The sequence below is a fragment of the Eurosta solidaginis genome, chromosome 4, assembly GCF_040869045.1.
Source record: "Eurosta solidaginis isolate ZX-2024a chromosome 4, ASM4086904v1, whole genome shotgun sequence".
Classification (NCBI taxonomy): Eukaryota; Metazoa; Arthropoda; class Insecta; order Diptera; family Tephritidae; genus Eurosta; species Eurosta solidaginis.
This window is the reverse complement of record NC_090322.1, coordinates 11,072,365-11,088,682: the sequence shown is the minus strand read 5'-3', so window position 1 is coordinate 11,088,682 and position 16,318 is coordinate 11,072,365. Positions and strand designations below refer to the sequence as shown.

At 39.5% G+C, this 16,318-nt stretch overlaps 1 protein-coding gene and 1 long non-coding RNA gene across 3 annotated transcripts in view; both read left to right on the top strand.

The window, feature by feature from the left end:
* The first annotated feature begins 440 nt into the window (after positions 1 to 440).
* LOC137249017 (uncharacterized) lies at positions 441 to 8,543 on the top strand. The gene is made up of 5 exons (XR_010952236.1): positions 441 to 666; positions 1,062 to 1,235; positions 1,308 to 1,538; positions 6,634 to 6,814; positions 6,885 to 8,543. It is a non-coding gene; the product is annotated as an uncharacterized lncRNA (long non-coding RNA).
* A 5,399-nt stretch (positions 8,544 to 13,942) lies between these two features.
* LOC137249016 (protein bric-a-brac 1) overlaps positions 13,943 to 16,318 on the top strand; it is a 45,129-nt gene continuing 42,753 nt past the window's right edge. For both annotated transcript variants that reach the window (XR_010952234.1, XM_067780075.1), the window contains exon 1: positions 13,943 to 14,290. The gene's annotated coding sequence lies outside the window, so the exon portion shown is untranslated. The remainder of the gene's footprint in view (positions 14,291 to 16,318) is intronic.

Genomic DNA, 16,318 nt, shown 5'->3' with positions numbered 1-16,318 from the left:
CATTCGGTAATGGTATCCATTTTGAATTCGCTGTCATTCCGAATCCAGCGAGTGCCTGTCAGAATGCTTGACAGATAAGTCAACACACTTGTACTTGTACACTATGGACAGGCTGTTCAATATGTCAACTTTTCAGCGTTTTGACAGGCTGTTCAATATGGCGGCGCCTATCTTCAGCGGGTGATAGAAAGAGATACAGAATGAGACAGCGATAGTCAAATACGAATCAGGTGATCCAATCACTTTGGAATTTTGACGTCTATGCAGAAGAGATCACACTTTGTCATCATTCACAATGGTTTCATTTGTTGCACTACCCTACAAGACGGAGGTAACCAGTTCACGCACACATTCAAAGCTTTTTTCGCTCTCCACTAACACATCGACGTTTCATGCTGTCATCGAAATGACAGTTCATTAATTATTCCGGAAAAATTGAAACGCAAAAAAAATATAAATTGTTTACAACGAAAAATATCATGTGCTTTTAGTTGTGACATGTGACGGAAATTAAAAATTTTGTAGCAGAGAACACCTTTTTGCGTTGGCGACCTTCGCCCAAAATAACATTAAGTTAATTTGAGTTGTGACTTGACGGAAATTAAGAATATTGCTGCAGAGACCATCTTTTTGCGTTGGCGGCCTTCGCCCAAAATAATATTAAGGGTAAAGTTTTACAAGACGGTACACCACCTAATTTAAAAATATTAAATAATAATAAAAACGGAGCTCGAAGCGCGCCTTTTGATTCCACGTTTGATAATTTTTGATAAAAATTGGGTGGTGCACCGTCTTTTAAATCGTTACCATATTAAGTTGTATAGAATCGACGAGATGGCCTACAAGGTTTTATGTCAACTAAATCTCTCCCGATATGGTCGGGCTAGTACCTTAATGGTTCCCGGAACGTACCCGATCTGCATCCGGCAAAGGACCACCAAAGTCCATAACGGGGAGTGTCCTTATCGCTACAACAACAACAAAATTATTTACTTTCTGATTTTCCTTCATACGTATGTGCATTTTTAAATAATAAAAAAAATGTTATATTATTCTAATAGATAGCATCTCCGCCGGGTTGCGATTCAGCTCAGAATATGCCAAAATCAAAGGAAATCTACAAAAACAAGGTACTTTACAAGCAACATGCTTTGGAATACGGTACCAAACTGGTTGGATGTATTTCCCTAAAAAAGGCTGGAACTACGCATCTTGGTTTGCCAGTATTTGCTTCGGTAATTTATATTGATTTGTAGTGATTAAAAATTGCAATAGTAGATAATGTAATGTGAATTAAAATTGAATAGGTAGCCGGAGCAAAAAAGGCAACTGATCGGCCTGCAACTGTTATTTATGTGGTGCCACCGGGAGCTGCTGCTGCTATCCTAGAAGCATTAGAAGCAGAAATGTCTTTGATTTTTTGCATCACCAAAGTTGTGCCATAACATGATAGGGTTCGCGTTAAGCACGCTCTCTTAAGGCAAAAAAAATCGCGTCTAGTCAGGCCCGATTGTCCAGGAATCATCGCACCAGAAAGGGTAAGTAAATTGGCTACCATATTAAATATATAAGCAACATGTATGAATTTTTTAGTGATAATTTGTCATGCTTTTGTTGATAATCAACTGAAGAATGCAAATACGACAGAGTTCGAAGTTCATGTGAAAACCAATTAATTTTTTTAATTAGCATTTGGAGAGAAAAATACATATGTATGTATGCATAGAACTGCATAGAAGGGGAGGAAAAATGAATTATTATCAGTAGATTTGCAAGATTTTTGTCATTTCCCCTGCATCGCAGTTGTCATTACATTGCGTTAAGAGAGGACATCAACACCTTACTACCCACAGCCAGTTAAAATTATTGTAAATTTTGCTCTTTTCATCACTGTTTCAAAACGTGGAAAGTTATATATCGAGCATTCCATGGAGAATGGTGCATTTTAGCAGACTTTCGCATTGCCGGCATTATTAATATTCAATCCCTAGAAGGTTTAATGTAGTCATATCAATAGTTCCCGAGATGGTGGGGCTAGTACCACAATGGTGCTTGTTACCGGAACGTAGATAGATAGATCATTTATTGAGGATTGCACAGTGACTTGCACATCTCCTTCACAGCACCTCATCCTAGCCGACTTCCTTGATGAACCCCAGCAGTGTTCTTTGCTTGAGGGATTAAATGTGGGAATGCTCTGGCCATGGTGAGCCCATAAACTTAGCCCTACGTCTTGAAATTGCGCCGCAATCTAGAAGGATATGGTCCACCGTCTGCTGATCCATCACAAAATCGGTATGTGTTGTTCGATACTATACCCAGCTTTTGCATGTGACTGTTCAGTCTACAGTGTCTTGTAAGAATAGCCGTTGGGGTTCTTAGGTTATCTTTTTGAGAGGCCTATTAATGCCCTATATCGAGTTGTCCTGTAACCCCCTAACAGTAACTTAGATTGACTCAGGCCTGGCATATTGCGCCAGTGTTCTTCCCTATTTCCCTTTCTTCTACTAATAGATGCCCCTGTGGGCCAACTGGCAGGAACGGCTCGGGATCGATGGGTCATGCAGTTGCTGCCTCTCTTACCGTGTTGTCCGCCTGTTGTTGTTGTAGTAGCAGTGCTTCGCCCCATCCAATAGGTGCGACCGATCACAAATTGTCATCAATGTCCTCTAACGGGAGTCCAAAGAAACTTTCTGTTTCAACAGGGGTGGGCCATAATGAGAGGAGTGTTAGAGGCGTTGGTTGCACAATACAGTTAAAGAGATGGTTGGTGACATGTGGGGACACATTACAAGCAGGACAATGTTTTGTATGTCGGGGTTGATTGTGGATAGGTAAGAGTTTAACCTGTTACGTTATCCAGCTCGAAGTTGGGCTAGAGTGACTACTCTCGTTTCCCTAGGGAGAGTGCGTTCCTCCTCTGCTAGTTTTGTTCTTTGAGTACAGGAATCACCGGCAGAGGTCCGACGCCTGTTTGTGGAGTTCACTGAAGACATGCTTGTGTTTTTTAGCTTCAAACGGCTGTGTTCTCAGGTGCCGTATTTCCTCATAATGTAATGAGGCCGTGAACAACAAGAGCCACAAAAGATTTATAAAAGTTACGAGGACGCTGGATTTTGGAATCTAGCCCAGAGCAACCTGTCCGATGCAACCATCCCTTGCACGTGAAACACTGACAAGAGTATTTATTTTTTTAATTTAATTTATTTATTATTACGGCTGTTTAGGCCCAAAACTTAAACTACTAAGTACAATTCATTGTTATAATCACTTATTTCTATTGAATATGCTGTTGGAATGCCATGTGATTCCGATCAGCATATTTACTAGCGTGACAGAGGGACGAGTCTGGGAGCCACTCATTAAAGGAAGGTTGGAAAGGACGCGTTTCCAATCCTCCAGTGCTCCCAGCTTAAGGCAACAAAATTTGGAACTTATATTTTTCAATTATATGTGTATTTTAAGCTTTCGGAATGTATTAGTCTCCGATCAATGAAGCTAAACATGTCTTTGGATGTTGGAAATTGAAAATAAGTGTATCCAATCACCCCTCAACTTTGTTTAGTAAAGACGCTGTCGGAATGCATGAAGATTCCGATTAGCACAGCTCAACATATAATGGGAGGTTGAAAAGGACGTGTTTCCAATCCCCCTTGCTCCAACTTTTATTTGGCCTTATTTTCGTTATTTTTGTTACACATTATATAATTTTATTGTTATATTTATGCTGTCGGAATGCGAATGATTCCGATCAGCAACAGTAAATACCAGCTGGAAATACCGAATTCCAGCGAAATTAGTTGTTGGAACTGTCTGGAGTTACAGGTGGCGACCGATTTTCTTTTCCTTAGGGCCGGATGCATTGTATTTTGCTGCTACCATTATTACCATTCCCTTTTCGCGCTCCAGTATCGGTATATCATGTAAAAAAATAAAAGAAAAAAAAAACTATCTTATTGGAAGGGTTTTACAATGCTCCAATAAACTTTTTTTAAAAGTATTGAAGTTATTACTACTTTTTATGTGATTAGGAAGTTCATTGAAATATTTCAGGCCCTTATATATATGACCGTCCTAAAAAGATTCTTTTCCGGCAAACGCAGCAAACCCATTTCTCAGTACTGGGGTCAGGAGAAGGACCCGGATTGGGGTCGATACCTTCCCGGAAGAGGAGAGTATGGCGCAGACCCGCTGCAAGGATCTGCTGGGGGGTTGACAATTTGTGGGAGAGACGCAACGAATTAAACATGGAGTCCGCCTGCTCATTGCCCTCCACTCCCCTGTGGCCTAGGACCCAGGCCAACAGTACTACGTTGTGTGCTCCTAATTGATTCAGCTTTTCTACGCACTGAAGGACAAGTGCTGACTTTATTTCGAACGCCGCAAGTGCCTTTAGTGGAACCTGACTGCCTGACTGAGTATGGCAATTGTTTCTTTGGGGTATCAGCGCTGAAGGTTCAGCTTAGCGCACTAACTTATGGCGAATACTTCCGCTCGAAAATGCTCGGATGTGCTTTTAGAGTTACTGATATTTTGGTTCTGGGTCCGAAAACTCTGGCTCCAATCCCCTCTGGCGTCTTCGAGCCATCTATGTACCTTCCGATCTTGAGCCTAGTAATACATTGCACCCGCCTATACCTATACAGCCGTACCAAGAGACGGAGCAGCCCATTACATATTGGCACAACCGGAGCACTGCTGGACATCCATCCTATATGAAAGCTATGCATTCAAAAGTGTTTGTACCAGTGGCTGGTTCACACCGAACTGGACCAATGTATGCTATATTGAGGCCTTCACAAATACCAAGCTATGTTTATGTAAATAATGTTACTGCTAATGTCAATTTGCACGGTTGAGCACATACAGTACCTACGTTTATACAAGGTGGAACACCACACTACCTACATGGCGATGTAGCCACCGATCAGGTTGTTGTAAGAGATTAATTAAAATATGTTATTCATAAACACTGATTCTTATATTTTTATTATCATTAAACTGTAGACTAGAGTCATGACGGGTATTCTTACTGGATACTGCCTTCTGGCGTCACATGCCTTTAAATTAGGCTTGGTCAGTGATAGCAGATGTAGGAAGTGCGAGTTGGAGGAGGAAACGATCGATTTCATTCTGTGCTCGTGCCCTGCGCTTGCCGGGCTAAGACTCCAGCTGACAGATGTAAGCAGCAAGTGGCTTAAGTTCTAGGAAGCCGCTAACCCGCTGGAGCCATGAGAAGCGTGGGTGCACTTTGGGTGTCCCAAGACAAGTTCCGTACCTGCTCCGAATAATTTGATAGATAGATAGATTAGATAGGGATCTGTTCTAGGTCCAACTCTTTGGAATGCGGTGTATGGCGGGGTGCTACAAAACCACCTTCCCGGAGGCACGGAAATTGTCGGCTATGCAGATGATATTGTCGTAGTAGCAGTGGCCAAGAAACTTGATCTGCTCCAAGCATTATGTAATGACGCCATGGGAAGAATAGAGGAATGGTTGACGAACACGGGGCTGGAGATGGCTAGCAATAAGACAGAAGTGGTACTGATGAGCTCAAAGCGGACTGTGGATGAGTTGGTCCTAACCATAGGAGATTTTCAAATAAATTCAAAGCCCTCCTTGAAATATCTAGGAGTAATCATTGACTCAAAACTAACTTTTAGGGAGCACTTCAGGGCGGTGGGTGACAAAGTTTCTAGAGTTAGTGGAACCCTAACGCGAATAATGCCCAACATCGGCGGCCCAAGCGAAGCTACCCGTCAGCGATTATCCAACGTAACCAGCTCTATAATATTATATGCAGCACCAGTATGGCACAGATCTAAAATGGTCCACCAAAAAGATATACTAGCAGCCTACCGCATTACTGCTATACGAATAGCATGTGCTGTTCCGATGACGCGATCCATGTTTTATCCAGGAAAATCCCAGTAGATCTACTCTCAGGTGAAATGGCCGATCTGTATGGCATTGGATTCAGCCGACCATCTGAAGATGCTAAGAAAACCGCAAGGTCACGAACAATAGTTAGGTGGCAAGAACGGCGGGAAGATTCGAGAAAAGAGCGCTGAACCTTCATGCTAGTCCGGAATATAGCGGAATGGTACGAGCGAAAACACGGCAAACTAAATTACCATCTCACACAGATATTGAGCGGGCACGGTGGCTTGAAGGAATATCTACATAAGCGTGGGATAGAGGAGGATCCTTTCTGTCCAAGCTGTCCGTCCGAATTGGAAGGCGCAGAACATGTAATATTTCACTGCCCTCGTTTTCACGGCGAAAGACTGTCTGTAAACAGAGTTTTTGGAGAGGAACCTTCCATTAGGAATTTAGTTCCACGAATTTGCGGACAAATAGATTGTTGGATTGCTGTGAGCAAGATGGCCTTTATAGTAATGACGAAATTGATGATGCATGGCGAAAGGGAGCGTAGAGAAATGCGCATACGAAGTAGTGGCGACTAAATCGCCTTTGAAGTTACTTTACCAGGTCCTGATTCTAGTTATCTGAAATTTCTCTTGTGCCTTTGGAAAAGAGCTATGTGTGGAGCCCTATTTATGGAACACTTTTCGGCTTATATTAAAAACTTTTAATCTATTCTTACTGATATGAGTTTCTTTTTCATTCTAGGTAATTTGATTTTGACGATGTGAGGATAGAAATATCCCAAATATTCCAGCTGTGGCTGTAAGAACATACATTTGCTCAAATTAGAAGAAAACTGCACGGTTGAGCACATCCAGTATCTACGTTTATACAAGGAGGAACACCACACTACTTTCACGGGGATGTAGCCACCGATCACGTTGTTGTAAGAGCTTATTTTAAATATGTTATTCATAAACACTGATTCTAATATTTTGTTTTGGTTTTTACTTTAGAGTCAACCTGTTATATAAGCGATGTCAGCTATGCCTGTAACTTAAGCGCATTCAGATGTAATAGTTACCGCGGACGCGGTCACAGGAGTAGTTCACTACGTGGGGATTACACTAATCAAGGACTTTCAATATCGGAAGGATTTCCAGCACTATAACACACCAACAATATGTGCAATCACCCGAATAAATTGTACAACAAACGTTAACACCACATCATCAGCCAGCAACAACAACAACAAACGCAACAAGTTGAAACTTCTAAACAATTAATGACTAGTGAACCACCAACATATCCGCAATATGCGCAAACATCAACACCAACATGTGTCGCCTACTTTGCAACATGGTGAAGGTGGCCAAGGCCATTCTGATTCTAATACTGATAAAGGCGAACCATTGGCAAATTTAAAAACTCAAACAGACCACGAAAAATGTTGATGATGGTATTAATTATAGTACGGATAGTAAAGAATTTAAACCTAGGAAAAAAGCTAAACTTGATAAAAACTTAACCGAAGATGACAATGTTTCTAATTCTAATACTAAGGAAGATGAACCTTTGATAAATATGAAGCTTAAAACAGAGTTATCAAAAAATGACGATGATGATAATGATGTTGATGCAAAGTCCAATGTTGAAAATGATGAAAATTATGAAACAGAATCTGAAAATAGTATGAGTGTGGATTATAACCTGAAGCAAAACTGTCATATCCTGTACGGCCAGAATTAGATGCTAAGAAAAGAGCCTACATAAAGAGGCTCAGTATATTTATGGAAAATTTATCATGAGACAATGCCCAATGTATGTATTTCAATTAAATTCAGCACATTGTTGGAAAAAGCATCTAAACTTTATGCATCGTGTAGAGAAACCAGAACATTTACAATTTAAATATAACGAACGTGGTGCAAAATGTAAATTTTGTGTTATTCAAGCAGCTACACCAAGCTTCAACAAATTATTGGACCATGAGATTTCTCATATGCCTAATAGTCATTATTTAAAATGTAAATTATGCGATTGGAAGACGAAAATACATTCAAGTATGAATTTTTATTTACGTGTACAACACGCTGAAACAATTGATGTAACAACGAAAAGTTTAGAATTGAATGTTTGTCCATATTGTAATCACAATGGTATTTACGCAAACACTTAATACATCTTTTCTATGTTTAGAATGTGGTGAATAATTTAGAACAAATACAAGTATACGTGTACACCACAAGATTTGAACGGAAATATCTTGAGGGTATGGTTACACCTATGTGGCATCTGCAAGATATTTATAATTACTAGTATGGAATGAATCCGGATATGGGAGAAAACGGAGGTGACGAATCACCATGCTTCTTGGGATTCTGGTGATACTCCTGACATGCTTCCTAATTTCCCTACGTCTGATGTTACTATACCTACCAAACTAATATGACTGCAAACTGATGAGCAACACTACCAGCGCAGGAAAAATAAGAACTTCAAAACAAGGTTTCGGAAAGGGCACGACTATGAATAGACGTTAATGTATTTATATAGTTTATAAATATAAAAATTCACATATGTAAAGTTCGCTAGAGTAATAAGGCAATAATTTAAATTGTAAAAAAACATTGTATATATGAATAATTTATAATTAAATATTATCTGAACATAAAGGACGCGTTTCATTCATAGAAAAAGCGATTTGACAGAAGGTAACCGATACGGGTAACCGATAGACCAGTTACCCGTATTGTTGTTGTTGCATATGTTTTGGTTAGCGATAACGAAAACATAACTGATGAAGTAACTTAAAAATGTAAATAACATCGAGCGAGAAGGAATGTCGAAAACACAATAGGTAAGAGAGAGAAAGAGAGTCACACGTACACTATTTTGAGAGAGCACATGCGTTACCTTTTTCACGACAGCAATGTAAAAGTCATTAAGACGATAATTGGTGAACAAGTTATTGATGACGATTAAGTAATCGATTAGGGAACGGGTACCTGTCTTGTAGGGTAGTTGAAAAATGAATATAGCGCAGTGCTGCAATGAGTTGAGCTGTTTTTACAATTAAAATATTGTAACGAATGTTAGCAGCACTGAGCGATGCTATCGTCTCTAAGCCGATGCTAACCAGTGACGTGAATGCACATCAATAATTCAATCATTATGTATCTACATAAACGAATAAATAATTGCGTCTACACATATGTACGTATACGAACATCTGAGCGGCAATGCACAAATACATGCATATATCTTATCTGAGTTGTCACAAGAGAAATAATTTGTGCACGTAGTTGTGGCTGGCAATTTTGTAGCCGAACTAACTAGTAACTTCTGGAAATCGAAGAGCCTAGAAGTATGCAGCGTAAACTATAAAAGCGGTGCAGGCGAGTAAGAAGTAATTCAGTTTGATTTGAGTTGATCAGCAGTTACGACTAAGAAGATATCTAGCGAGCAATACCAGTATTATTTTGATTAGTGGAGGAGCTATCAGTTTGGTTATTAAGCTATTCGTTGCACAGTTTGAGTGTTATTGTGAAGCATTTTAATAAAGGCCATTTTTTCATTATTCAATATTGGAGTTATTTATTCAACAGTTTAGCGATACGAACCTAGCAAAAGGGGCAAATAAGAGGATTTGCAGCAAATTCGTTACAATTGGTGTCAGAAGTGGGATTGTTGAATAAATTCCAAAGGACAACAAGGACATGGGAAAGTTCGGTGAACTGAAGATCCAGCAACTAAAGAAGGAGTTGGAGACCCGTGGATTGAATACAAGCGGCGTTAAACTTGAACTTCAGGCACGGCTACGAGAGGCAATGGAAGCAGAAGGAATTGATGTGGAAGAGTATGTCTTTCACCTTGATGGGGAGGAGACAACAAAAATTGAAGAGAAAAACGAAACATCGCAGACGGTTACCAGCACAGATTTGAACATGATTTTGGCTGCAATATCTGCTCAAACATCGACAGTGGCTTCTCAACTGGAATCGCAAAAGACAGATATAACATCTCAACTGGCATCTCAACTAGAAGAACAGAAAACGTATATGTCATCACAGATGGAATCCCAAGAGACACGAATAACATCGAAGATTGAAGCACAAGAAACGCGAATGTCAGAAATGTCGACACAGATTACATCCAAGATGGAAATGCAATTGGTAGAACAGAAGACATATATGGCATCCCAACTGGAATCGCAGGAGACACGCATAACATCAAAGATGGAAGAACAAGAGGAGCGCTTATCATTACAGGTGGCAACATTGTCTTCACAGTTAGAAGCACAGGAAGCAAGGGTAACATCAAAGCTGGAAGCGCAGGATGCAAAAATCGCTCAATTTCAGGCAGAAGTCGATGATTTGAAGGGTCGTATGGAGCAGTTACAATTAAATCGTCCAGCAGTTTCAGCGAGTAATCCGAAGGTAAAATCCCCAACGTTTGATGGTTCTGTTCCATTCCAGGTATTTAAGCTCCAATTTGAGAAGACGTCGACAGCGAACAACTGGAATGATGAAGATAAAGTTGCTGCACTGTTCGTGGCATTGAAAGGGCCTGCAGCGGAAATCTTACAGACGATTCCAGAGTACGAACGGAACAGTTATGAAACATTGATGGCTGCTGTAGAACGACGTTATGGAAGCGAGCATAGGAAACAGATATTCCAAATTGAGTTGCAAAACCGTCACCAAAGAGCGGATGAGACTTTGCAGGAGTTTGCCTCGGATGTTGAAAGGTTGGCTCATCTCGCAAATGCGGACGCACCTGTGGAATACACCGAGAGGGTAAAAATCCAGAGTTTTATAAACGGCATACGGGACGTAGAAACGAAACGAGCGACATATGCAAACCCAAAACCCACATTCGCAGAAACGGTATCGCATGCTCTGATTCAGGAAACAGCGTCGCTTTTGTGTAAGCCAGTCTTCAAAGCACGCCGTGTGGAAGTAGAAAGGCCAGAGTGGGTAGACACAATTTTGGAAGCACTAAAGCGATCTCAACAGAAGAATGCCGCAGTTATTAAATGTGTCAAGTGCGGCAACCCAGGTCACATTGCACGTCATTGCGATCTTGGTCCTAATAGTTCCAACAATGTGGGTGGCCGTAAACGCAAAGCTGGCGGAAATGAGCAAGAGCGTGTCGAAAGTAAAGAACGAAAACTTGCCCCGGCTGTTGAATGTCCTGTGATATCTGGGTTGCAAATTGGTAGAAAATCGAGCAGTCTTACCGTCAGAGGCAATGTCGATGGCAAGGAGCGTGTACTGACTGTAGATACGGGCGCATCTCATTCCTTGATTCGATCTGAATTAGTCAACAAGAGAGTTAAACCGTTACCTGGAGCAAGGTTGCGTACGGTCACAGGCGAGTATAACCAAGTCCAGGGAGAAGTGATATGTGAAGTACTGATTGGGAAGGTCATGGTTTTACACAAATTCGTTGTGGCGGAGATCGTTGATGAAGTCATATTGGGAGTGGACTTCTTGGTTGACCATGACATCAGGATCGATATGCAGAAAAGGGTGATGCTTTATAAGAACCAGGATGTGCCAATTAACTTCAGTCTGGAAAAAGGTTTCAGCAGTAATCGAGTACTGGTGGAGAAAAGTCGACAAAGGCCACGAAAGTCAAAGGTAAAGGTTGATGAAACGAATGGGCCAAACAAAGCGAAATCAAAAGTACCTGCGACAAAAACACCGGCATTGACAAACCCTAATGGACGCACTAAAACAACTGCAAGAATTTTGCAGGAAGCATGCAAGGGTGGTTTCAAGCCATCGCGCACTTCTGTTGGGAAACGGCGGAACGATATTGTCAAGCCAATCCGTCAAGCGCAAGCTCTGCGAAGTAGTTCATTGGTCAAACAACAGAGTGTGAGGAAACGACTAAGGATAATGAGTAGTAAGATCAAACGCAGGTACAATGAGAACAATAATTCGGAAGGGTTCTTGGAGGGAGATTTGGTACTGTTAAACAACCCTCACTGGCGGAAAGGTGTTCCAGCCAAAATTCGGTGCATTTGGGAAGGCCCGTACAAGGTTGTGAAGAAGATCAGTAATTCCATCTACCGCATACAAACCATTGGGAAACCACGAAATAGAAAGGTGGTTCATTTGGAGATGCTAGCGGCGTTTAGATCGAGAGATTTGTCTGATCGGGACGATCAGACTTAGGTGGAGGGTAGTGTAACGAATGTTAGCAGCACTGAGCGATGCTATCGTCTCTAAGCCGATGCTAACCAGTGACGTGAATGCACATCAATAATTCAATCATTATGTATCTACATAAACGAATAAATAATTGCGTCTACACATATGTACGTATACGAACATCTGAGCGGCAATGCACAAATACATGCATATATCTTATCTGAGTTGTCACAAGAGAGAGCAATAATTTGTGCACGTAGTTGTGGCTGGCAATTTTGTAGCCGAACTAACTAGTAACTTCTGGAAATCGAAGAGCCTAGAAGTATGCAGCGTAAACTATAAAAGCGGTGCAGGCGAGTAAGAAGTAATTCAGTTTGATTTGAGTTGATCAGCAGTTACGACTAAGAAGATATCTAGCGAGCAATACCAGTATTATTTTGATTAGTGGAGTTTCATTTGAGCTATCAGTTTGGTTATTAAGCTATTCGTTGCACAGTTTGAGTGTTATTGTGAAGCATTTTAATAAAGGCCATTTTTTCATTATTCAATATTGGAGTTATTTATTCAACAGTTTAGCGATACGAACCTAGCAAAAGGGGCAAATAAGAGGATTTGCAGCAAATTCGTTACAATATATATATTATAAATACAATGGAAAATAAACGCTTCTAGTGCGCGTTTTTCGACTTATACCATGAATTACCAGCACTGTGGAAAATAAAGAGTGGTTTTTTTTATACAATTAGTGCCTTTTTTTACAACTAAAACGCATGTTTCACATGTTGCGCTTCTTTAAAAATGAATATTGCGCAGTGTTTTTGAGCCGTGTATGTCAAAATTTTCATTTGCGCAAAGTACGTCGTTTTATATTTGCGCATGGTTTTTGTGTCATGTATGGGCCGTCCATGGTTCAATTATGTACAGGTTGGCTCATCTCATCAGCTGATTTTATTTATGTCATTGCATGGTCGAAGGGATTGTCAAAAGGAGATGGCAAACTCAAAATGAAACCAACACATTGGCAACATTTTACTTACGCATACAAAAACTGCTAAGTTTTATGTTTCCATTCCATACCATTCGCACCAACACCAATACACAGATTTTGACGATTTGAACAGACATATTTTGTTGCTTTACAGATGAGCCAACCTGTATATAGTTGAACCATGGGGCCGTCCTAGATATACTGAGGTTATCTACATTTTCGAACCTTGTTCCTAATCGGTAATTAAATAATTGGCTTTCCGATATATTTTCCCTTCAGTATTCGGTAATAAGGAAAAAATTTAGAGATTCCGTTAGATCTGCAGACAGAATGTACAAAATGGTATGCAATGCTGTTGTCGGCTTATGATTATAATTGAAAATCTGCAAGGGGTATTGTGTGACAATCCAAAAAACAAGGTCCTCATAGTAAAGTATTGGCTTGACACCGTAAATATCCAATGAGAGAGTGAAGGCGTGCATCTTGCCATCCTCATACATGCATACATTATCGCGGAAGCTTCTTTCACCCTCTCTGTCACGTGGAGTTTTCACGAAAATTTACTATCTTTTATACTTCTATATATAAAGAACTCTAACTGTAAAGCAAAATAAACATAAAAACCTAGATTACAGTTTAAGCATTTTCGTACAAATTAGTACTATATAAAATTACGGTGAACTTTAGCTAGATTATAAATTAGAGTTAACTGGTATGTGATACTTTATTTAACTAGCATATCTCAGATATCAAGTGACAATGATATCATCTCACCTGTCAAAGTTGGGCTCTGGGCTGAACGATTCTATCCTAATCGAGCCTTTATGAACCATACCACACAAATACAACTCTGTAATATCTTAATCCCGCGCATGTGTCACAATAGCCAAAACACAAAGCATGTAAACAATTATAATTGTGCAAAAAAAGAGGCAAACACAAATGTACTGTAGTCAAAGCAAAGGGGCGCAATAAATTCGTGAATAAAAATTTAAATGTATTTAGAGTGTGCCAAAGCGAACAGCGTTCCGGCGCCATATTGAATGAGAAAAATCAATAAATTATAGTAATTGACGAATATTGTAAAGTAGCAGCAACATTTTGTGGACATAGTGTTTTATAATAACTTTAAATAAAGCTATGTGTATACTTAAATAAATAATTTACATACGCACATGTTTGAGTAACAATGTGCAAAGATACATAAGTAAATGGCAGTAAAAAGTGGTAAAAAGAACACGGCTACACACATAGGTATATCTAATTATTAAAGGTGAGTTTATATATTTAAGAGCGAAAAAAGTTAAAAACAAGTGCAATCACTTGTATTCCATGTACATTTTTGGATATTTTATATATGCATATTATATACTTAAGTTAAAATTATTGCAAAAGCAATTATGAATTTTACATTGGCGTTTGTATAATTCTGCTTTGCGGTTTTTGGTTTAACTTTACTTTTTTTCTTTACCCCCACTATCCCCAAAGCCATGGGCGGGTATCTATTTTATTAACTTGGACGCATTTGTGTATGTGTGCGCATGTGGCACGTCTCCTGTCTTGCACTTGGCTTCGCTTCTTCTATTTTTTATTTGATTGTTTTGTATTGTCCATGCCACGCTATTTAACTTGTTCTTTTTATAGTTTTTTTTTTATCATATTTCGTTACTTCTTACAACATAAAACTCTCTCGTTAATGGCTTTGATGTTGCTATTTTCACTGTTCATGAATTTATTTTGTTGTACAAGTTTTGGCTTCCCTCATCATCTTTGTATTTTGAGTTATTCACAATTTTTGTTGCAAATATGAAGGAATAGCATATTACACATAAGGATAAATCTATCACATATGCATATGCATACACACAATGTACCTACATACATACTAAATAACCAACTCAACGTTTTTCTTTTACATGCATTTGTTAATGCGGACGAAAATAAAATTTTGTATTGTTCAAATAAATACATACGCATATGTACATAAACAAATACATAGGAACATATATATATATAACCATTATACACATTGAATGTAAAAACACGTTGTTTTGCATAATGGTAATGCCAGGAAGTGAAGTTGAGTTGATGGAAAAGTGGGTTGTTTTCTGTAGTTGTATAGTATAAAAGTCCATAGAAGATCCATACATATACAAAAAAATTTATTAAAAAACAACAATTTATAAAAACAACAATCTCGACTGTATTTTAAAGATTAAAAATGACAAATTCTTATTATGTAGATACTTTTATTTTTTTTTGTATCCCCCAGCGGTTTAGGGGCTTAGAATATACCCGCGGCAGGTATGCCTGTCGTAAGAGGTGAACAAAATACCAGATTCAAGGGGCTGTGTAGCGCAACCCTTCAGGTTGCCAGTGCAATATATAGCTCCTCCTCACCTTCGAGCGGCGAATCCCGTTTCACTAACAGATGAGGCTCTGGCGACCCCAAGCTCCTCATGGAACTAGGGGGTGGGGAGGGAGGGATGGCCTGAAGGTTTAATGTGGCCATATAAATCGTTCCCGAGATGATCGGGCTAGCACCTTAATGGTGCTGTGTTACCGGAGCGTACCGGATCTGTATCCGTCAAAGGACCGTCACATCGATAACACTCCCCAAAGCCTTCCGGGAGCAACCTTATCGATACAACAACAACCACCGCAAGTTTTTCATGAATCTAGGAGGTGGCAGGGCGGTATGGCTTTGAAGGTTTCATGCGGTCATACTAAATCGTTCCCAAGATGGTCGGCGTAGTGCCTTAATGGTGCTTGTTACCGGAACGTACCGGATCTGCATCAGACAAAGGACCATCAATCATAGATAACATTCCCCAAACCTTCGGGGAGTGTCCTTATCAGTACAACAACAACACCAACATTTTTTTTTTAGTATTATACCGTCTGTTTTGGCCTAAACTTAAACTACTACATATAATTCATTACTTAATTTTTTTTTATTATCTTTGGTATTTTATGCTGTCGGAAACAAGTGAATCCGATCAGCTTATTATTTTAATGATGAGAACAAGATTGAAAAGCAACTTAAAGTACCCACTATTTGAGGACCATATCAGCACGTACACGTACAAAATAAGTTGATAACGAGCTGATTACCTGTGTACCCCAAATATTATAACAATTTCATTTTTTTTTATGATTTTCTATGTTTGAGTGTTTTTTTTTTCCATAGAAAATTTGCTCATAAGGTGCTCAAACTTCGAAATTTTGTATATCAAAGAAAACTGTATAAACATTTTATTTCTGTTTTTATGTGGTTGCGCAGGTCTGCCTAAAATTATTG